Source organism: Microcaecilia unicolor, chromosome 8 (assembly GCF_901765095.1).
Source record: "Microcaecilia unicolor chromosome 8, aMicUni1.1, whole genome shotgun sequence".
Lineage (NCBI taxonomy): Eukaryota > Metazoa > Chordata > Amphibia > Gymnophiona > Siphonopidae > Microcaecilia > Microcaecilia unicolor.
This window is the reverse complement of record NC_044038.1, coordinates 98752102-98776135: the sequence shown is the minus strand read 5'-3', so window position 1 is coordinate 98776135 and position 24034 is coordinate 98752102. Positions and strand designations below refer to the sequence as shown.

General features: G+C 44.9%; 1 protein-coding gene across 3 annotated transcripts in view; it reads right to left on the bottom strand.

Annotated features, from left to right (window-relative positions):
* The window catches only part of LOC115476928 (IgGFc-binding protein-like), a 920282-nt gene that overhangs the window by 365914 nt on the left and 530334 nt on the right, over positions 1-24034 (bottom strand). The window lies entirely within an intron of this gene.

Sequence of the window (24034 nt, the reverse complement as noted above, 5' to 3'; positions counted from 1 at the left end):
CTTTTTTTAGAGTGTATGCCTCAGGAGGACCTAGCACAGAAGCCTGCTGGTTCAAGTGTCCACACCTAAGCGAGCCTGCCCTGGGGAAGGAGCTGCCTAGCCTAAGCCTTGAGCCCTGTGAGTGCCTGCAGTTAAGGGCCTGCCTCTAGGAGGTTTAATTTAGCAGTCCATCAGTTTGAATAGAGGGTGTATAACAAAATAAAAGAAAAGGAGTCATGTTTTGGGAGGGCCAGATAGGAATTTCCCTTGCTTATCTTTTTATTTGAATTTACTTAGCCCACAAGGTCCCTTTCAACAGAAAATACTGATTGAGGTTAGCACATACACCGAGCACAGGGAGTAAGGATTTTCATTTTTTGAGTTCTTTGAGTCAGAGCAGTAGGTATCCTGGAGTTCCTGAGCCAGTGAGCTGACCTCGCCAACCTAGGAGACATGGATGTGGAGAAAGGTACCCAACGCAAGAGAGCAGTGATGCTAGCGAAGATTTGATACACCGGTAACATTATTGTGTGCACACAAATTGAAAAAATATATTTATATATATCAGATCTGAGTACAATAATTGAGGTTGGGTACATGTTTGGGATGTTTTATGTTATTGCGGAAGTGGGGTCGGGGTCTTTGTAACTGTAATTGTAGTTTTGAACATCTTATTATTGCCTTTGTAACTTATCACAAAGTATTTAACACCTTGCACTATTTTTATTTAATACTAGCAAACTTTAACAATTGGTACCAACATTAAGGAACATAACCAAGTGTTTCTGTTTACTTTACCATTTAATAAAATATTTAATAGTTTTCTTGTCAAATCCCTTGGTTGCGTGGAATTTATTTGGGAAACCCTACTTGAAACTGTGACTTTCCTATATATTTATTTCTTTAATTATTGTAACTACCCGCTCCACGATTAGGGGGTTTACACAGGCCAAATATATTCTGTGTATTAAAAAAGGAGGACGGATGACCAAACGACAGCCAGCATGGTTAAAAAGTGAGGTGAAGGAAGCTATTAGAGCTATTAGAGCTATAAACAACGCTATATCATAATGAAAGGTTTCATTTAAATGCTCCCTTAAAGGATTTAAATGCTTACTATTGGGAAATGCATTAGCATGCTAAAAGGCTTCCAAATAATGCTTTGATTAATCCCTAAAATGATTCAAATGCTTTTATTTGTTTAGTAATATTGTAGCAGGCTGAAAGACTTCCTCTAAAAGCTTTAATGATATATCTGCTCAACAACGCTGTAGCATGTTGAAGGACTTCCTTAAATGCTCTAAACGCTTAAATGCTGCCTTTTAAATGCTCTAAATGCTCTAAAATGCATTAAATACCATCTACATAACTCACAAGATTAATACTTTAAAACAACAGCATTACGGTTTAATAACCGAGTCCCCTAACGCCTCAGACACACATATTAATACACAAACTAACACTGATATGAACCCCAGCAAACTATTCCTAATCACCTACTGTCTCTCCCTAACCTACTACTCATTCACAACCCCCAATATAGATGACACAACTCCCACAACACACAAACTACTCACAAACAATACACAATATGCATATTCAAAAAATTAAACAATGGCAAGGAAAACCTGCTAGCCATGATCACCATTAACAGAAAGAAATGAAAGGACGCAACAAACTTACACATCAAGAAGACAGACAGCTGATAAAAATTAACACCACCACAAACTCAACTGAACACCACCACCAACAAATACAAATAGGATACATCAATGCCAGATCGGCAGTCAATAAAACCACGATACTAACAGACTGGATCACAACTGACCATCTTGACTTCCTACTAATCAACGAAACTTGGATCCATGACCCCAAAGATCCAATAATACTAGAGCTCTGCCCTCCAGGATACAAAATTACCCACTGGACAAGAGAAGGAAAAAGAGGAGGAGGAATAGCAATAATCTATAAATCTCAATTCACACTCACAACAACAGCAGAGTCTATTCTTCCCCAACTCGAAATAGCCTTAGTCAGCCTCAGTCAACCACCCCAACCTACGTGATCACCTAAACCTAATCTTATTCTACAGACCCCCGGGCAATTGGCAAGACTCACAAACACACTTTCTGGACTTTATATCAAACACCTGTGTTACCACCCAGAACCTCCTCATAGCAGGAGACATCAATCTTCACCTGGAGGATAATAACTCAAGCAATGTATGCAAATGCAAAGACTTCCTACAACTATGGGAACTCCGTTGGCCAAACACACAACCCACCCATAACAAAGGACATACACTAGACACATCACCCACAAATTCTCACCAGAACCAAATATAACACTAATTGACACAAAATGGACAGCCAGGCCATGGTCCGACCACTACAGTGCAAACCTCTCCCTCCACTGGAGAACAAAAAAGACACAACAAAAACAAAAACAACAAACATATACTACGAGAGGCAAAATAGACCGACTAACATTCTGGCAACAATTCTACACTGACGAATGGACAATACCTACAGACTCACCCCAATTTCTCCAAGATTGGGAGAACAGATGCAGAATAACACTAGACAACATAGCACCACTTCAAACCAGAACCTCACATAGAAAAAAACTCAATACCATGGTTTAACGAAGAATTGAAAGAACTAAAAACAGAAGTCAGAAGATTGGAAAGAGCATGGAGCAAGAAAAAAGATGAAAACACACACAAAGACTGGAAACAACTACAAAGAAAATGCAAATACACAATCAGATAAGCTAAAAGGACCTATTACAAAACCAAAATAGGACCAAACTACAAGGATACACACAAACTCTTCTCACTCGTAAACAATCTTCTAAATACTACCAAGGTCACTTCCAACAACGCAGATACCCCATCAGCAACCAACCTTGCAAACTACTTCAATGAAAAAATCATAAAACTCCGACTCATGATACCCACTAACACAACGGACTACCCAAATCCCGGAGAATACCCAGCAGATCGATCATGGACCGATTTTGACACGCTCTCATCAAAAGAAATCTCATATTGGCTAGGAAAATACGCCAAATCGCAATGCAAATTAGACATCTGCCCTAACAGTCTAATAAGATCAGCACCCAAACAATTCAAAACTGACATCACGAACCACATAAATTACAGGCTTCAAAATGGACTCTTTCCAACAGATAAAGGAAACATCCTACTCACTCCACTACAGAAAGATGTTAAAAAAAGCACAATGAACCTAACCAACTATCGACCAGTAGCATCCATTCCACTCATGTCCAAACTCATGGAAGGCATAGTGACGAAACAATTTACTGAATACCTAAACAAACACTCAATTCTGCCCGAGTCCCAATCAGGATTCTGGACAAATCATAGCACTGAAACTGTACTAGTGTCCGCAATGAACTCATTCAAACAAACAATTGCGACTAGTAACAACATCCTTCTCTTGCAATTCGACATGTCCAGTGCCTTTGATATGGTTAACCATGATATACTAATACATATACTAGAATACTTCGGAGTAGAATGCACTGTTCTCAAATGGTTCAAAGGATTCCTGACCACAAGATCATACCAAGTAACAACGAACGTAGACAGATCACCACCATGGATACCTGAGTGTGGAGTCCCCCAGGGATCCCCTCTCTCACCAACATTATTCAACCTAATGATGATACCTCTAGCCAAGCTACTAGCCAATCAAAACCTCAACCCCTACATTTATGCAGATGATGTCACAATCTACATCCCACTCAAACAGGATCTAAATGAAATCACCAACGAAATAAACCAAAGCCTCCAAATAATGCACACCTGGGCAGATGCATTCCAAATAAAATTTAAAGCAGAAAAAACACAATGTCTTGTACTCACCTCACAACATAACACAAAAAACTTCAACACCATAATCACACCATTCTGTTCCCTCCCGATCTCACAAAACTTGAAAATTCTTGGAGTCACCATTGATCGAAACCTCACGCTTTGACACCCATGTGAAAAACACGACAAAAAAGATGTTCTACATACACCATGTGGAAACTTAAAAGAGTAAAACCATTCTTCCCGAGATACATCTTCCGTACCCTGGTACAGTCAATGGTAATAAGTCATCTGGACTACTGCAATGCACTGTACGCCGGGTGCAAAGAACAGACAATCAAAAAACTCCAAACTGCCCAGAATACGGCCGCCAGACTCATATTTAGAAAAACTAAATATGAAAGTGCAAAACCACTAAGAGAGAAACTTCACTGGCTCCCACTTAAGGAACGCATTGCATTCAAGATCTGCACGATTGTACACAAAATCATTCATGCAGACGCCCCAATCTACATGCTAAACTTCGTGGACCTACCTCCCATAAACGCCACAAGATCATCTCCCAAATTTCTCAACCTGCACTACCCCAGCTGCAAAGGACTGAAGTACAAATTGATGCATGTCACTACCGTCTCGTACATGAGCACGCAGTTATGGAATGCATTACCCACAGACTTGAAAGCAATCAACGAAACAACTATCTTTCGAAAATCTCTGAAAACATTCCTCTTCAACAAGGCCTACAATGAGAACCTATAACCTCACTAAGTCACCTCACCAACCCACTCAATTATAAATGCCCACCTTCTATAACTATCCTAATCACTTCCTTCTTTCTTCCCTTCCTTGACTAACTGTATCTGATATCCTAATATGACAATGTCAATAAATCTATGTAAGCCACATTGAGCCTGCAAATAGGTGAGGGAATGTGGAATACAAATGCAATAAATAATAATAATAATAATAAAAGAAAATCCTTCAGAAAATGGAAGACTACTACTACTACTTAACATTTCTAGAGCGCTACTAGGGTTACGCAGCGCTGTACAAATTAACAAATAAGGACGGTCCCTGCTCAGAAGAGCTTACAATCTAAAGGACGAAATGTCAAGTTGGGGTAGTTGAGATTTCCTGAGAAGAGATGTAGTGATTAGGTGCCGAAGGCGACATTGAAGAGGTGGGCTTTGAGCAATGATTTGAAGATGGGTAGGGAGGGGGCCCGGCGTATGGGCTTGGAGTGTTTTGGAGTTTGTTCCAAGCATGGGGTGAGGCGAAGCAGAAAGGGCGAAGCCTAGAGTTGGCGGTGGTGGAGAAGGGTACTGAAAGGAGGGATTTGTCTTGAGAGCAGAGGTTACAGGTAGGGACGTAAGGGGAGATGAGGGTAGAGAGGTAAGGAGGGGCTGCAGATCGAGTGCATTTGTAGGTGAGTAGGAGAAGCTTGAACTGTATGTGGTATCTGATCGGAAGCCAGTGAAGTGACTTGAGGAGAGGGGTGATATGAGTATATCGGTTAAGGCGGAAGATAAGACGTGCGACAGAGTTCTGAATGGACTGAAGTGGGGATAGATGGCTAAGTGGGAGGCCGGTGAGGAGTAGGTTGCAATAGTCAAGGCGAGAGGTAATGAGAGAGTGGATGAGAGTTCGGGTGGTGTGCTCGGAGAGGAAGGGGCGAATTTTGCTAATGTTATAGAGGAAGAAGTGACAGGTCTTGGCTATCTGCTGGATATGCACAGAGAAGGAGAGGGAGGAGTCGAAGATGACACCGAGGTTGTGGACAGATGAGACGGGGACGATGAGGGTGTTATCAACTGAGATAGAGAGTAAAGGGAGAAGAGAACTGGGTTTGGGTTGGAAAACAATAAGTTCAGTCTTGGCCATGTTCAGTTTCAGGTGGCGGTTGGACATCCAGGCAGCAATGTCGGATAAGCAGGCCGATACCTTGGCCTGGGTTTCCGCAGTGATTTCTGGTGTAGAGAGATAAAGCTGGGTGTCGTCAGCATAAAGATGATAGTGGAAACCATGAGAAGAGATCAGGGAGCCTAAGGAAGAGGTGTAGATTGAAAAAAGAAGGGGCCCAAGGACAGATCCCTGAGGAACTCCAACAGAGAGGGGGGTAGGGGAGGAGGACGAACCATGAGAGTGTACTCTGAAGGTACGATGGGAGAGATAAGAGAAGAACCAGGAGAGGACAGAGCCCTGGAACCCAAAGGAAGACAGTGTGTCAAGAAGTAGGTTGTGATTGACAGTGTCAAAAGCGGCGGATAGGTCGAGGAGGATGAGGATGGAGTAGTGACCTTTGGATTTGGCGAGGAACAGGTCATTGCAAACCTTAGATAGTGCCATTTCTGTCGAGTGTAGGGGGTGAAAGCCGGATTGAAGCGGATCGAGGATGGCATGAGTGGAGAGAAAATCAATGCAGCGGCTGTGAATGGCGCGTTCAAGTATTTTGGAGAGGAAGGGTAGGAGGGAAATGGGGCGGTAGTTGGAGGGACAGGTAGGGTCAAGTGATGGTTTTTTGAGGAGTGGTGTGACCACAGCATGCTTGAAGGTGTCCGGGACTGTTGCAGTGGAGAGAGAGAGGTTGAGGATATGATAGATGGTGGGGGTGATAGTAGGAGTGATGGTGTTAAGTAAGTTGGTGGGGATGGGGTCTGAGGGACAGGTGGTGGATTTCGAGGAGGAGAGGAGATGGGCGGTTTCCTCTTAGGTGATAGCAGGAAAAGAGGAGAAGTAGGTCTGGGTAGGTTGGTTGAGAGAGTGGGTTATAGGATGAAGAGGAGGAGAAGGGACTGGTGGTTTAGAGGCGGGGATAGTGCTGGGCAGACTTATACGGTCTGTGCCAGAGCCAGTGGTGGGAGGCGGGACTGGTGGTTGGGAGGCGGGGATAGTGCTGGGCAGACTTATACGGTCTGTGCCCTGAAGAGGACAGGTACAAATCAAGGTATACACAAAAAGTAGCACATTTGAGTTTATCTTGTTGGGCAGACTGGATGGACCGTGCAGGTCTTTGTCTGCCGTCATCTACTATGTATGTTTGGTGGTGAATTCGAGGTTGATCTTCTGGACCTTGTCACGGAAGTAGTCGGCCAGAGATCGGGGAGAGAGTGAGGGGGGGTGGGAGCGGAGGGCACTTTGAGGAGGGAGTTGAGGGTGGCGAAGAGACGACGTGGGTTAGAGCTGAGGGAATTAGTCAGTTGGGTGTAATAGTCCTGTTTAGCGAGGAATAGGGAGGATTGGAAGGAGGATAGCATGAATTTGAAGTGAATGAAGTCAGTATGGGCGCGAGATTTCCTCCAGAGGCGTTCAGCCGAACGGGCGCAGGAGCGAAGGTATCGGGTACAAGGGGTCAGCCAGGGCTGGGGATTGGTACGCCTTGTGGGACGGGAGATGGACGGTGCAAGGGTGTCTAGAGCAGAGGAGAGAGTAGCATTGTAAGTGGAGACAGCTTTGTCAACAGATTTGGAGGACATGATGGAAGGGAGGAGATCAGAGATACTAGAGGATAAGGTGGGGGGGGGTCAACAGCCTGGAGATTTCTGGACGTAGTAGTTAGTGTTGGGCGAGATTGAGGGGGAGGGTGCTGAAGTGTGAATGTGATTAGGTGATGGTCAGAGATAGGAAGAGCTGAAACGCAGAAATTGGAGGGTGAGCAAGTAGAAGAGAGGATGAGATCAAGACAGTGGCCAGATTTGTGAGTAGGGGTGGTGGGGCTCAGTTGGAGGTTGAAGGAGGAGGTAAGAGTGAGGAACTGAGAAACATATGAGTCGGATGGGTTATCAGTGTGAATGTTGAAGTCACCAAGAATGAGGGATGGGGATGAGGGCTCAAGAAAAATGGAGAGCCAGGCATCGAAGTCAGGAAGGAAGGAAGGGAGGGATTTATCAGGGGGGGCGGTAAATGACTGCAACTCTGAGTGTCAGTGGGTGGAATAGACGGATGGAGTGAACTTCAAGGGATGAGAAGCAGTGAGATTGAGGTAGGTGGAGAGGTTGAAAACTGCAGGAAGGCGAAAGTAGTAGCCTGACGCCGCCACCGCAGCCAACTGGGCGGGGCAAATGGGAGAAAAGATAACCTCCGTGGCATAGAGCTGCGATTGAGGCAGAGTTGTCAGGGGTGAGCCAGGTTTCAGTTAGGGCGAGCAGTTGAAGGGAATGGGAGATGAAGAGATCGTGGGTGAAGGGAAGTTTGTTGCAGATCGAGTGGGCGTTCCACAGGGTGCACGAGAAGGGGAGGGAAGAGGGGGGGAGGAGGGGAATAGAGATGAGATTGGAGATCTCGCGGGAACATTTGCATGGATGAGATGAGGGCGAGGACAGGTGTGGGGGACCTGGGTTGGGATTGATGTCACCCGCGGATAGCAGGAGAAGGAACAAGAGAGTGCGGAGAAGGGTGGGTGAGGAAGGGCGACGAAGACGGGATGCGCTTAGGAGGAAAGGGGAAGGGTTCATGGCAGGAAGGAGGTGTTGAAGGTTGAGAGCTAGGAAGGAGGAGGACGACAGTAGGGATGGTGAGGTGGTGGGGGACAGGGGTAGGTAGGGTATTGCAGTAGTGAGCAGGACGGAAGAGGACAGGGATGGGTAGTGAGATCGTGTGGTATACAGCGGTGGGAGGGGGAAAAGATTAGGGAGGGACAGGGCAAGGAATAGGATGTGAATGGGGGCCATGAGTAGTGACTGAGGTGTTCACAGGGCAGGTAGGTGGACTGGGAGACAGGCAGGTGAGGGTGAGCAGTTGGGTAGGGGAGTGATGAGTTGGTAGGAAGATGGGCTGGGAGGCAGGCAGGTTTCAGGGTGGGTGGTAGTCAGTCAGGTGATTGGCTAATAGGCAGGTTGAGTGGCAGGAGCAGGTGGATTGGGCAGCAGGCAGGCAGGAGCAGGTGAGTGCGGTGAAGAGCACAGCAGCAGTACTGGAACAAGCTGGAATGGTTTGAAGCAGGAGCTGGTGGACTAGAACAAGCTGAAGCAGACAGACTGGAACAGGCTGGAACAAGCTGAAGCAGACGGACTGGAACAGGCTGAATCAGGCAGTCTGGAGCAAGCTGGCTGGAGCAGAAGGCCTGGAGTAAGCAGGGAGAAGCTGGATCAGGCGGACTGGAACAAGCTGGAGCAGAATGACTGGAGCAAGCAGGGAGAAGCTGGATCAAGCGGACTGGAACAGGTTGGAGCAGATGGACTGGAGCAAGCAGGGAGAGCAGGATCGGGCGGACTGGAACAAGCTGGATCAGGCGGACTGGAACAAGCAGGAAGAAGCTGGAACAGGCGGACTGGAGCAAGGAGGAAGAAGCTGGATCAGGCGGACTGGAGCAAGCAGGAAGAAGCTGGATCAGGCAGACTGGAGCAAGCAGGATGGACTGGAGCAAGCAGGGAGAGCAGGATCGGGCGGACTGGAACAAGCTGGATCAGGCGGACTGGAGCAAGCAGGGAGAAGCTGGATCAGGCAGACTGGAACAAGCAGGGAGAAGACGGATCAGGCGGACTGGAGCAAGCAGAAAGAAGCTGGATCAGGCGGACTGGAACAAACAGGAAGAAGCTGGATCAGGCGGACTGGAACAAGCGGGCAGGAGCCGGATCAGGCGGACTGGAACAAGCAGGGAGAGCCGGATCAGGTGGACTTGAACAAGCAGGAAGAAGCTGGATCAGGCGGACTAGAGCAACAGGGAGAAACTGGATTGGGTGGCTGGAAGAGATGGACTGGACAGACAGGGAAAAGCCGGGTTGGCAGACTGGAACAGGCCAGTGCCAGTGGAACTCTGCCTCACCTCGGCCTCTGTCCCTGCCCCCGTCGGCCCGGTCGCATAGGTCGCTGGATGGGCGGGCTGGAACAAGCTGGGGCTGATGGACTCTGCCTCCTCTCGGCCTCCTCTTAGCTCCTGTCCCGCTCCTGTCGGCCCGGTCACACAAGTCGCACCCCGACACCACCGCAGGATGGATCCCGGTCCCGTGGTCCGCGATCCGTGCCCAGGCCGTTCCGGCAGGGAGCACGGCTGCAGCGCACAGGACCTCGGGGCACGACCAGTGCAGCAGACGCGGGCCGCCGGATGGGCGACGGCGAAGGGGATAGGCCGCAGCCACGTGGCAGCAGACAGCCAGGATCAGCCCCGGGCTGCCTGCCCGCTCACCCGTGCTGGATCGACAGGCATGGGGAAGGGTTAGTGAGGGGGATCGGTGGGGAGCCTTGCCCGAGCATCCGGTGTAGCCACACGGCTCGGGACTCCCGCCGCAACCTGGCTGGTTGACCGACCGCGGTACTGCCACGAGGCGCTCAGTCTGGCCACCGGCACCGCCGAGAGTAAGCTGAGCTCGGCCGCGGACCACCGCTGGTCATCCGAATCCTCCAGTGGGACGGTTTGCCTCGCGCGATTCGGTAACAGCCAATTCCTGGCTGTTGGGGTCATCGGTGTCTACGGAGCTAGTAGCTCCGTGACCTAACAGGTAGCGGCCTGTTTATAACTGCTGTTTCTACTAGCTACAATAATATCTTATGCTGTGGTGATATAAATATCATGAAATAAAAAATTATATATCTACATATAGGAAGCCCCTTATTTCTAGTAATCTTTTGCTATTGTTTCGGGGAAGCGAAAATGGTGGCAATCTCCACCTACTGGCTTCAGCCCATATAATGGGCTAGATAGGGTCTGTGAATTTTGCTTGTAGAGCCTTCCCTATCTGTTTTAGAGCTGAGCCCGGAGAAAAGGGGTATCAGGGGAAGACAAGGCAGGCTTGGCTTCTGCTGGTCCAAAGGCTAGTTTTTGCCAAAAGCTGAATGGGGCCAGTGCAAATAAAGTAGGGTGCATGCCAAGTATACTTGGTAAAAACACGGTTTCTGTGCACAACTTTTGCACATTTTAACAACCAATTCCCTCTTCTAACACTGTTGTTGGAAGAGGGATCCAACTGAAAATAATAGGAAACAGGATAAGGAATGTCAAGTCAAATGCAAAGCGCTGATAAGGAAGGCAAAGAGGGAATTTTAAAAAAAGATTGCGTTCGAGGCAAAAAAACATAGCAAAATTTTTTTTAAGGTATATTAAAAGCAGGAAGCCGACAAAAGAATCGGTTGGACTGCTAGATGACCGAGGGGAGAGTTTAAAAAGGTTTGGACGACTTCCTAAAGGAAAAGTCCATAGACCATTATTAAATTGGACTTGGGGAAAATCCACTGTTTTATTTCTGGGATAAGCAGCATAAAATGTTTTGTACTTTTTTGGAATCTTGCCAGGTATTTGTGATCTGGATTGGCCACTTTTGGAAACAGTATGGCAATACTTATGTACTTGTACTTCGTTACTAAGTGCAAATGTATAGCTTACTTGTAATGAGTTACAAGTACAAAGTATGACAAAAAAATGTAACTTGTTACAAGTAAAATTACTGCCAATTGTACTTAAGTACTGTAATAAAATACATGTACTTCATTACTATCCATCTCTGATTTGGTAATTTTACTATTATACTGTTACTACAATGTACATTGTCTTTATCAAACTATACCTGTTGTATACTGCCTTGATTTAAATCTCTTCAAAAAGGCAGATAGTGCATTTCAAATCAGTCAATAAATAAATAAATCTACATCAAATCTACATATTCTATACTTGGACATCTTTCTCATTATCCTTCCAGGAATTGTTAGTAGACCAGATACAAGAAGTATTCTTATTTTATAAGGTTTTTCTGGCTGCATTAAATGCAGAAAGGGAACTTTTATGAAATTGCCTGGCATTACATATGTGTATAAGTATTCATTATGACAAGACAGGGCATATTCAAATGTATGACATATGTATGCATTACCAGTGATATAGTGTACAGTAGGGACAGAGTTGGGATGTGCATGTCTATTTTATAAAACATATGAGTATACGTGTAAAGAGTAGAGCTGCAGTTAATTGCACTTAACTCTGTGATTAATGCATTAATTAGTAACCACAATTGAAAAAAAAATGAATTATGTTAAAGTTTCTCCTGCTGCCTTCAAACATCTCTTCTGCTCTCTTCCACTTCTAAACCTCAGCATGATCTAGCATCTTTCTTCCCACCTGCAATTGAACATTACCCCTCCCCCAGCCAGTCTACCTTAAAGCAGGGGCGTATCTGAACTGCGGCGGTAGGGGGGGCCAGGGCCAGAGTGAGGGGGCACATTATAGCCACCCCCCCCCGCCGCCGCCGCCATTGCCGATCCCCCTCCCCCCAGCCGCTGCCATTGCCAACCCTCCCCCTCCGTTGCTCGCCTACCTTCGCTGGCGGGGGACCCCAACCCCCGCCAGCCGAGGTCCGCGTCCTCCTGCCGCTGCCGGCTGCCTTTAAAGAATTCCGTCAGCTGGCGGGGCACCCCCAACCCCCGCCAGTCAAGCCGAGGTCCTTTCATTTTTCCACTGAAGCTGGCGCCGACGAAAGTTTCTTTTGAGTCTGACGTCGCTGCACGTTGTACGTGCAGGACGTCAGACTCAGAAACAGCTTCATTCTGTTTCTGAGTCTGACGTCCTGCACGTACAACGTGCAGCGACGTCAGACTCAAAAGAAACTTTCGTCGGCGCCAGCTTCAGTGGAAAAATGAAAGGACCTCGGCTTGGCTGGCGGGGGTTGGGGGTCCCCCGCCAGCTGACAGAATTCTTTAAAGGCAGCCGGCAGCGGCAGGAGGACGCGGACCTCGGCTAGCGGGGGTTGGGGTCCCCCGCCAGCGAAGGTAGGCGAGCAACGGAGGGGGAGGGTTGGCAGCGGTAGGGGGGTCCAGGGCGAAATCTGCGGGGGCCCAGGCCCCTGAGGCCCCACGCAGATACGCCCCTGCCTTAAAAGTGGTCTTCTGTTTGTACCAGGCAGTGGCAGTGTTGCACATACATTGCCTGAGGCCTGGTCTGAAGCTTTCCTTCCCAAGCAGAAACAGAAAAAGAAAAAGATGTCAGAGGTGGTAGGACAGATCAGAGGGAAAACTTAGACCATGGTTGGTGTAGCTGCAGATGTAAAAATGATAGGTGCCCCAATGGCATTTTATGCAAGTTTCTATAACAGTACATATTTATTTATTTATTTATTTATTTTATTTAGATTTTGTTCACACCTTTTTCAGTAGTAGCTCAAGGTGAGTTACATTCAGGTACTCTGGATATTTCTTTGTCCCAGGAGGGCTCACAATCTAAGTTTGTATCTGAGGCAATGGAGGGTTAAGTGACTTGCCCAAGATCACAATGGGCAGCAGCAGTGGCGTACCTAGGGTAGTTGACACCCGGGGCCGGTCATTTTTTAACACCCCCCTCCAAAATCCAGTACTAGGCATACCGAGAATACAAAACACTCAGGACCTATAGAGCAATTCTACCATACCATAAGCTGTCATTTCTACGAGTCACACAAGGAAAAGGAAAGCATCTTAAACACTACAGTGAGCCCTAGAACATCAATTCACCTATTGTAAAACGAAACCAGACAGAATAGTACAGATCGTCGATACTGCACAGTCAATGCCAACTGAAAGCCATGTCTTTTTCACAAACACAGATACACCCCAATCCACTATAGAATAAGTAATCATAAACTTTCTATTTAGACAAAAATTAAACTGAACCCCCAAGATGCCAGACTCTGCATACAATGCAACACCACAGAAACAGAAAATGTCCCCTAGTACTGTGCAAAATATAAAGACAGCAGATGTAAATTTGAAAAAAACTAACAAATATCAATCACCACTTTACAAATTAATAAATAGAACTAAAACAAATATAGAAAATAAAATAATACCATTTTATTGGACTAATGCATTTAGCTTTCAGAGGCCAAAACCTTCTTCCTCAGATCAATACAGTATAGTGCTGTTACAGTGTCCTATCCTGACCTGAGGAAGGGGGTTTTGCTCTCCGAAAGTTAGTCAAAATTTATTAAAATTAGTCCAATAAAAAGATTACCTTATTTACATGTTCTATTATAAACATTTATTAACACAGCTACAATACTACTTTATCCTAAAGGAAAAAAAAAAAAAAAATATGTATTTTATTTACAGTTTGTTGTCTCTTGCTTCTGCTTTCCTCATCTTCTTTTCACTGTCTTCCTTCCATCCAGCATCTGTCTTCATTCTTTCCCTGCCATCCAGTGTCTGCCCTCTCTGCTGTCCCTTCCATCCAATGTCTGCCCTCTCTCCCTGCCCCTTCCATGCACATCTGCCCTCTATCCCTCCCCCTTCCATTCACAATCTGCCCTTTCTATCTCTTCCATCCACTGTCTGCTCTCTCTCTCTGCTCCTTCAATTCACCATTTGCCGTCCATCTCCCCCCCATCCATCCATTCATCCATCCATCCATCCATCCATTCATCCATCCAAGATCTGTCCCCTCTCTCTCTCTGCCCCTTTTTTCAGCCCCTAGTTCCAGCCCCCCTTATCCCACCTGCCCCTAGTTCTAGCCCCAGCCCACATCTCCCACCTGCCCCCCCTTTTCAGCCCCCAGTTTCAGCTCCACTCCATCTGAGAAGCCCCCACCCCCTTCTCCCATCTGAGAAGCCCCCTCTCCACTCCCCTTCTCCCATCTGAAACCCCCCCTCTCCCATCTGAGCCCCTGAACCGACCACCAGCTTTGTCCAGAGAGGACAGCCCTCGTCCCCTGCCACCACTCTGCCTTTAAAGAAAAAGCTGTGAAGCAGCGTGGCAGGCAGCGCCTTGCGTCTGCCCTACTTTTAAACAAAGTAAATCTCCATTCTCCTTGTCGTCGTTAGGCCTTCACTCACTGGGTCCCGCCCTCGCGGAAATAGGAAGTTACCTCAGAGGAGGGCGGGACCCAGTAAGTAAAGGCCCAATGACAACGAGGAGAATGGAGATTTACTTCATTTACAAGCAGGGCAGACGCGAGGCGCTGCCTGCTACGCCACTTCACACCTTTTTCTTTAAAGGTAGGTGGCAGGAGATGAGGGCTGACTGCAGCGCCAGCGGAGCACCCCCACCCACTGACACCTGGGGCGGACCGCCCCCACCGCCCCGCCCTTGGTACGCCACTGAGCAGCAGTGGGATTTAAACCAGTCACCTCTGGATTGCAAGAGCATTGCTCTAACCACTAGGCCACTCCTCCACTCCTCCACATAGGCACCCAAGTGCCATTATAGAATAGTCTCCTACTGTCCATTCTGCGAGTGTCTAAATGGAGGTGTCCTGTAGTAGAATAACCTCCCCCTCTCCATAAGGTACATGGACAATTTTGTAGCCTAGTGGACTTTGATCCTGGGGAACTAAATTTGATTCGATTTCCATGGAAGCTCCTTGTGACTCTGGGCAAGTCACTTAACCCTCCATTTCCCCAGGTACAAATAAGTACAGACCTTTATGTAAGGAGAGTAAATAAAAGCAAGAGAAAAAGGAAACCGATATGGTTCTCAAAGCAAGTGGCTGAGAAAATAAATATTAAAGAGTTAGCGTTCCAGAAATATAGAAAATCTCAAGAGGAGGAACACGGGGAGGAATACCGGATGAAACTGAAAGAAGCCAAGAGAGAGGTACGTCTGGCGAAGGCGCAAGCGGAAGAACAAATGGCTAGAAATGTAAGGAGGGGAGACAAAAACTTCTTCAGGTATATTAGTGAAAGGAGAAAGACTATAAAGGGAATTGTGAAACTAAAAGATACAACGAAACGCTATGTAGAAAATGATGAAGAAAAAGCCAATTTGCTAAATAGATACTTTTATTCTGTTTTCACTGAAGAAAATCCTGGGGAAGGACCGAGAGGGACTGGCAAAAGTACACCTGAGAACCAGGTGGATAGAGCACCGTTCACGGAAGAGAGTGTGTATCAACAACTTGGAAAGCTAAAGGTGGACAAAGCCATGGGACCGGACGGGATCCACCCCAGAATACTGAGGGAGCTCAGAGAGGTTCTGGCGGGTCCTCTTAAAGACTTGTTTAATAAATCCTTGGAGACGGGAGAGGTTCCGAGGGATTGGAGAACGGCGGAGGTGGTCCCTCTTCACAAAAGTGGGGATAGGGAAGAAGCTGGAAACTACAGGCCGGTAAGCCTCACTTCGGTTATTGGAAAAGTAATGGAAACCATGCTGAAGGAAAGGATAGTGAATTTCTTGGAAGCCAATAAGTTGCAAGATCCGAGACAACATGGCTTCACCAAAGGGAAATCGTGCCAAACGAATCTCATTGAATTCTTTGACTGGGTGACAGGAGAATTAAATCAAGGACGTGCTATGGACGTAATCTACTTAGATTTCAGCAAGGCTTTTGACACGGTTCCCCACAGGAGGCTCTTAAATAAACTAGACGGGCTGAAGATAGGACCCGAAGTGGTAAACTGGATTAGGAACTGGTTGACGGGCAGACGCCAGAGGGTGGTGGTGAATGGAGTTCGCTCGGAGGAGGGAAAGGTGAGTAGTGGAGTGCCTCAGGGATCTGTGCTGGGGCCGATTCTGTTCAATATATTTGTGAGTGACATTGCCGAAGGGTTACAAGGTAAAGTTTGCCTTTTTGCGGATGACACCAAGATTTCCAACAGAGTGGACACCCCGGAGGGAGTGGAAAACATGAAAAAAGATCTGATGAAGCTAGAAGAATGGTCTAACATATGGCAATTAAAATTCAATGCGAAGAAATGCAAAGTGATGCACTTAGGGAGTAGAAATCCAAGGGAGACGTATGTGTTAGGCGGGGAGAGTCTGATAGGCACGGACGGGGAGAGGGATCTTGGGGTGATAGTATCTGAGGACCTGAAGGCGATGAAACAGTGCGACAAGGCGGTGGCCGTAGTTAGAAGATTGCTAGGCTGTATAGAGAGAGGAGTGACCAGCAGAAGAAAGGAAGTTTTAATGCCCCTGTATAAGACGTTGGTGAGGCCCCTCCTGGAGTATTGTGTTCAGTTTTGGAGGCCGTATCTTGCGAAGGATGTTAAAAAAATGGAAGTGGTGCAAAGAAAAGCTACGAGGATGGTATGGGATTTGCGTTCCAAGACGTATGAAGAGAGACTTGCTGACCTGAACATGTATACCCTGGAGGAAAGGAGGAACAGGGGTGATATGATACAGACCTTCAAATATTTGAAAGGTATTAATCCGCAAACGAATCTTTTCCGGAGATGGGAAGGCGGTAGAACGAGAGGACATGAAATGAGATTGAAGGGGGGCAGACTCAGGAAAGATGTCAGGAAGTATTTTTTCACAGAGAGGGTGGTGGACGCTTGGAATGCCCTCCCGCGGGAGGTGGTTGAGATGAAAACGGTAACGGAGTTCAAACATGCGTGGGATATGCATAAAGGAATCCTGTGCATAAGGAATGGATCCTCAGAAGTTTAGCTGAAATTGGGTGGCGGAGCAGGTGAGGGGAAGAGGGGTTGGTGGTTGGGAGGCTAGGATAGGGGAGGGCAGACTTATACGGTCTGTACCAGAGCCGATGATGGGAGGCGGGACTGGTGGTTGGGAGGCGGGAAATACTGCTGGGCAGACTTATATGGTCTGTGCCCTGAAAAGGACAGGTACAAATTCAAGGTAAGGTATACACATATAAGTTTGTCTTGGGCAGACTGGATGGACCATGCAGGTCTTTTTCTGCCGTCATCTACTATGTTACTATATACTATGTAAACCACTTTGAATGTAGTTGCAAAAGCCACAGAAAGGTGGTATATCAAGTTCCATTTCCCTCCCTTCCCTTACATGAACTTCAGAACAGGTATAATTGTATGCACTGACATTTGCGCATCATAGAGACTGGGTCTAGCTGCCTGTGTTGCCTTTGTAAAATAGGTACTTTTTTGGACATCTCATGTAGGCATTCTGGTATAAAATCAGACCCATAGGATAGTAATATATGTGCATTGGTACTTTACATAGGTCATTAGAGCATCTGGTACACCCAGGAATATCTCTAATGCTCTAATGGGGCTGTTAAAGGTATTGTTAAAACATCTGTTTTTTATTATTAGTTGTAGGGTGCTTGCATTAGAATGTGAGTAATTGTCAATGTTATTTGTGAAAAGTCTCCTGATGAAGAAAAAATGAAACACAGCCTGTGTTGAGACCAGAGTGTTGGTTGAATGTTGGATGAAAGGAACAGGTCAACCCTAAATGATCTCCAAATAAGAATTGGAAGCTGTGAAGATTTTACATCTGTTGGTGGTCGGGACTGAGTCTGCAGCGGAACATTTGTTCACTCATTTGTTGCACATTGATTCCTCATCTGTGAATGTTGTGTTTTTCATCTTTGAAATTCTCTACTGATTGGATACTGGACGTTGTTTATTGGGACATGGTTATGTAACATCACAGCAGATTTATAGATCTGTGATGGTTTATTGTGGATTTGATGTATCCTGTGAAAACATTTTATATAGTTGAGGTAGATGAAATGTTAGTTATCAATTGTATGGAATGATATGTGAGATCTACTGGGTTGAGTTGGGATATTTGATGCAATAAATGTTTAAGGAGGAAACTAGCGCGATATTTTGAGAATTTATATAATTAATGGAATTAATGAGTAGATGATACAATGTGACTAATTATAGCTATCTGTAACCCTTGTATTATTAGTAATAGGTTATTGCTTTATAAAATGGGGACAAACATTTATGCAAGATAAACATTTTAAGTGTCAGTTTATGAACATCTCAAACATGAATAGGGCTTATAAAATGAGTGTCATAAAAGATACAAAGGAAAAAACCCGGTAAAAACATTTACTTACATGATGCATATCTCCAGAGCAGCCAAAATATCTGTTATTCCGTGTAGTCATAACCTATATATACAATACCTTCTGAATAATATTCACTGTTAAATGAGATAAAACATTTGGGGTGTCAGTATGTACCATAGCAAGACTCACAAATGATCTAAAATTGCTATTTGCACAATAATGTATGCCACAAAGACATCTTCACAACTGTCTTTTTAATTGATGAATTGTGCATCCTTATTAAATACAAATCCACTAAGCCACCTCACAACAATTCCCAGGACATAAGAATGTTTATGTTTACTTAAACATTTGCTGTATCGCCTAAGTTGGAAACAGCCAAGTCAAAGTGATTTACAATTAAAATAAATAGATATAAAAGGCAGAAAAGAACTCCATAATGAAATAGGAGAGATACAGTACAGTCTCAATTATCCGAACTTTGGTGATCCAACCATCCGGCACTTCTGACAGCCCCCCTCCTACGGTTACATCATTTCCTTTATTTCTATTAAAAATCTTTGTTTTAGAGCAATTTTTGAAAATTCAGGAAAATTATGTAGTTTATGCATTGTTTGAGGGGTTTATGCAATGTTTTCTATATTATCTGACATTTCACATGTCCAACAATGGGTCTGTCCCGTTTACTTTGGATAATCGAGACTGTACTGTACAACCAAAATAAGACTAAAGAATACATTCAATCAGAAATGATCATAGTCACAGTCACCAAAATGTTGTATCAGGAAAAAAAGGGGGGGGGGGAGCAAGGAGGGAGAATGCTTGGCTAGTCTGTGTTAAATGCAACATTAAATGAGTTTTTAGTCTAGCTCTAAATAGCTTAAGAATAAAGTTGATGAAAGAAATAGATCAAGATTACTCAAGGATGACACTATTTTGATTTATGGATAGTACTCAAAAATGGTACTGGCGTTGGATCAGCACCTGTGTAGTCAGGCAGTGCTTCTATCTCTTTGGACCCTAGGGATGTGCATATGAGGTAGGGGGAAGATCAAAGGAAGAGTTCCAGAAGCAATTTAAGCAACCTATGATTTACCCAACACCAATTTTTATTCATTTCAACCAAACAGATTTGGAAAGAATTATACAAAAGAAGTAAAAATGGATGTCTAAGGGCAAAATAACTCTCTGAAAATTTAAGAAAATAGGATGAAACAGTACATCATAAGAGAAAAAACAGTGAAAAGACACATGCTTGAAACTGGGTCAGATTGACCAGCTTCTGTAGCACAGAAAAATTAGTGGATTGAGATTACATTTGATAATATGAGAGAAACTAGTAAAAGACACATTGACTTAAAATATGGGTCAAATCAGAAAAATGACTCCACAAAAATATAGCCCAATGCATTTCTATGAAAAAAGAAGTTTCACCTTCTGTAGCATAGAAACTTGAGTGACATGTAGCAGTTATGAGAATAAGGCAAGGCAGTTAAAAATGTGGAAATCCAAATTCTTTCAAACATAAGAACATAAGAATAGCTATACTGACTTAGACCATTGGTCCATCTATCCCAGTATCCTGTTTTGAGCAGTGGCCAAGGCAGGTCAAAAGTACCTGACAGAAACCCAAATAATACCAAGATTCCATGCTACCAATCCAAGGGCAATCAGTGGTTTCTACATTTCTACCTCAATGGCAGAGAATGGACTTTTCCTCCAGGAACTTCTCCAAACCTTTTTTTAAGGCCACATACACTAAACGCTGTTACCACATCCTCTGGCATCGAGTTTCAGAGCTTAACTAATCGCTGAGTGAAAAAATATTTCCTCTGATTTATTTTAAAAGTATTTCCATGTAACTTCATTGAGGGGCCCTTTTACAGTCCAGCAATAAGCCCAATGCGGGCTTACCGCTCACTCTTCCAGTACTACTGCCGGCCCAACGCAGTCACTGGCGGTAGTCCTGCCCTGAGCATGTACCATTTCTGGGGGGGAGGGGAACCCCGGAAATGGCTTGTGCAGCAATAACCCGGTGGTAATCGGGCATCGCTATGCACTGCCCAGTTACCACTGGGTTAGCACGGGAGCCCTTATCACTACCTCAGTGGGTGGCAGTATGGGCTCCCTGCCACATGGCCACACGGTAAGAATTCTCACCACATGGCCATTTTTTTTTGGCTCTTACCGGCTGTGGAAAAATGGCCCCCACCATTAGCGCAGGGCCCTTTTTCTCCACAGCTTGGTAAAAGGACCACTAAGTGTTCTCTAGTCTTTGAGCTTTTTAAAGAGTAAAAAAATGATTCACTTCTACTCATTCTACATCACCCAGGATTTTGTAGACTTCAATCATACCTCCCCTCAGCCGTCTCTTTTCCACGCTGAAGAGCCCTAACCTCTTTAGCCTTTCTTCATATGAGAGGAGTTTCATCCCCCTTATCATTTTGGTTGCTTTTCTTTGAACCTTTTCTAATTCCACTATATCTGTTTTGAGATACAGCGACCAGAAATGAACACAATACTCAAGGTGAGGTCACACCATGGAGCAACATAGAGGTATTACTATCCCTTTCCTAATAATTCCTATCATCCTGTTTGCTTTTTTGGCTGCCATCTCACATTGGGTATTTCAGCGTATTGTCTACAATGGCACATAGATCTTTTTCTTGGGTGCTGACTCCTAAAGTGAACCCTAGCATCAGGTAACTATGGTTTGGATTATTTTTCCTAATGTGCATCACTTTGTATTTGTCCACATTAAATTTCATCTGCCATTTGCATTCCTAGTCTTCCAATTTCCTAAGGTCTCCCTGCAATTTTTCACAGTCCACATATGTTTTAACAACTTTAAGTAATTTTGTGTCATCTGAAAGTTTAATCACCGTACTTGTCATTCTGATTTCCAGATCATTTATAAATATGTTTAACAGCACCGGTCCCAGTACAGATCCCTGTAGTACTCCACTATTTACCCTCTTCCATTGAGAAACATTGCCATTTAACCCCTCCATCTGTTTTCTGTCCCATAACCAATTCCTAATCCACAAAAGAACATTGCCTCCTATCCCATGAAACTTTCATGAACAACTTTGTCAAAAACTTTCTGAAAATCAAGATATACTACATCAACCAGCTCACCTTTATCAAAATTTTTATTCATGACTTCAACACAAATGGACTCCATATACTACCTATCAGAATGGGACAAAAGAAGCAGAAGCATATTAGATGAACAAACGGACTCCATATACTACCTATCAGAATGGGACAAAACATGCAGAAGCATATTAGACGAAATAGCACCCTTACGAATGAGAACCACATGCAGACATAACTCGATACTGTGGTTCAATGAAGAACTGAAAAAATTAAAAACACAATCCAGGAAACTCGAACGCGCATGGAAAAAAATAAAAGATGAACACACACTCAACGCATGGAAACAAACACAAAGAAAATACAAATACGCAATAAGACAGACCAAAAGGTCATACTATAAAACTAAAATAGGATTGGACTACAAAGGCACGAAGAAATTAAACCAACTCATGAACAAATTACTAGACACAATGCCGGTCACCACAACCAATACTGACATCCCATCTGCAGACAATCTTGCTAAATACTTCAACGAAAAATTGCAAACCTAAGCAAAACTCTACCTCAGGACAACAAACTTCATCAATGGTTTGGACCCAACCCCTGGTGAATACCCAGCGGACCGAACCTGGTCAAACTTCGCTCTCCTCACCGCCGATACAGTTACCCAGGGGATTAACAAGTTCTCCAACACTCACTGTCAATTGGATACCTGCCCCAGCTACCTATTAAAATCCGCCCCCCCCACTGCTTCATAATAGACCTCACATCCCACTTAAACTACATGCTTCAACAAGGTCTCTTCCCTAAGGAAAAAGGCAACATCCTACTCACCTTAATACCAAAAGATTCCAAGAAAAAAAACAAACGACATTACCAACTACCGCCCGGTAGCATCTATCCCACTGGTAGTCAAATTAATGGAAAGCATGGTAACCAAACAACTGAATGATTACATAAACAAATTCACAATACTACATGAATCACAATCAGGATTTCGCCCCCTACATAGCACTGAAACAGTACTAATTACTCTCCTAACTAAATTCAAACAGGAAATAGCACCTTCTCCTCCAATTTGACGTGTCTAGTGGTTTCGACATGGTCAACCATAAAATACTGCTAAGACTCCTAGATTACTTTGGGATTGGTGGAAACACTCTTAAATGGATTAAGGGATTCCTAACCACTAGAACATATCAAGTGAAATCAAAATCAAACATATCATCACCGTGAAAAGCAGACTGCGGAGTACCTCAAGGATCACCACTATCACCGATCCTCTTTAACCTTATGATGACCCCACTAGCCAAGTCCCTATCCAACCAAGGCCTTAATCCATTCATCTATGCGGACGATGTCACAATATATACATCCCTTACAAACACGATCTGGCAGAAATCACCAACGAAATTAAGCTCAGCTTGAACATCATGGACTCATGAGCAAATGCATTCCAACTAAAACTCAACACAAAAAAAAAACACACTGTCTCTTCATCACATCCCAATACAATACGTATAAACCCACAAACATAAACACCCCAGGTTACACCCTTCCTATCTCAGACAGCCTGAAAATTCTCGGCGTTACAATCCACCGGAACCTCTCACTAGAGAACCAAGCGAAATCTACACTAAAGAAAATGTTTCACTTAATGTGGAAACTCAAATGCGTGACACCATTCTTCCTGAGGGAAATATTTTGCAACTTGATTTAATCAATGGTACTAAGCCATGCAGACTACTGCAATGGAATCTATGCGGGTTGCAAAGCACAAATCATAAAGAAACTTCAGACCGCTCAAAACACAGCAGCCAGGCTTATATTTGGAAAAACTCAGCTTGAAAGTGCCAAACCCCTCCGAGAAAAACTACACTGGCTCCCAATCAAAGAACGTATTGCTTTCAAAATCTGCACCCTTGTTCATAAAATTATTTATGGCGAAGCCCTGGGATACATGACAGACCTCATATACCTGCCAACCAGAAACACAAGATCAGCACAAACATACCTAAGTCGCCACTACCCAACTTGCAAAGGACTCAAATACAAATCAACTTATGCATCCAGATTTTCCTATTTAAGCGCACAACTATGGAACACACTGCCAAAAGTCGTAAAAACAACATATGACCACCTAAATTTCCATAAATCTCTAAAAACAAAGCTATTCAAAAAGGCATACCCCACTGACCCAACGTAAAGCGAATGCTACATACCTGTAGAAGGTATTCTCCGAGGACAGCAGGCTGATTGTTCTCACTGATGGGTGACGTCCACGGCAGCCCCTCCAATCGGAAACTTCACTAGCAAAGTCCTTTGCTAGCCCTCGCGCGCCCGCGCGCACCGCGCATGCGCGGCCGTCTTCCCGCCCGAAACCGGCTCGAGCCGGCCAGTCCAGTATGTAGCAAGACAATACACTTCAAGGGAAGACACAACTCCAAAGGGGAGGCGGGCGGGTTTGTGAGAACAATCAGCCTGCTGTCCTCGGAGAA